The sequence below is a fragment of the Tupaia chinensis genome, unplaced genomic scaffold, assembly GCF_000334495.1.
Source record: "Tupaia chinensis unplaced genomic scaffold, TupChi_1.0 Scaffold143584_1, whole genome shotgun sequence".
Lineage (NCBI taxonomy): Eukaryota > Metazoa > Chordata > Mammalia > Scandentia > Tupaiidae > Tupaia > Tupaia belangeri.
The window spans coordinates 8,899,704-8,900,435 of NW_006203430.1; positions in this window are offsets into that span (position 1 = coordinate 8,899,704).

The following is a 732-nucleotide window of genomic DNA, read 5'->3' on the forward strand; positions in this document are numbered from 1 at the left end:
GGCGAGGAGAACAGCAATGACGGAGACAAGCGGGCCTGGGGGCTGGGAAAGAATCGGCGGCAGTCAGCATTACGGAGGAACGCAGTTGCCGTCTGTCTAGCTTGCAGAGGGGGAGGTTCAGGGACATGGAGAGAGGACCTGATCTTCACGTTAGATTCTGGCTATCCATCCTCTCAACTCAGCTCCCTAGGGTCTCCTGCGGCGTGGGACCGGGAGCAGGTCGGCTCCGCTCCTCCCACCTCCGGCTCCAGGAGCACAGCCTCCTCCTCCCTGGGGGCTGCCCACGTTAGGAGGCGGTGCGCTGAAAGGTCCGGAGACTCTTAGAAGGAAAGTGCTGAGATGGAGCAGGCCTTGCTAAACTCCCGGACCGATCCATTATTAATCATGTTTTCTCGCGGCTGCAGGGGGATGAAGGCGGCCAAACTGGGGTCGCTCGGGTCCTTGGGGCGGGCTCCGACGGATCGACTCGGGAGGTACACGCGCTTTCGCCCTTCGAGCCCGGAATACCTACGTGAGTCCTTTTGGTCCGAAGTTTGGACTACCCGCAAAAACTTTTGCATTTATCTCAACTTCCCGGGCGCCTCCGTTAGGCTGGTGGGCGCGGCGCCTTTAAGAAAGGGGGACAGGGCCGTGGCCTCGGTGGGCGTGGCCTCGGTGGGCGTGGCCTTTCTTGGAGCTGCCCGAGGGCGCGGTCCCCTGGAGCGCCGAACGTGGAGCGGCGGCGGGGGGGGC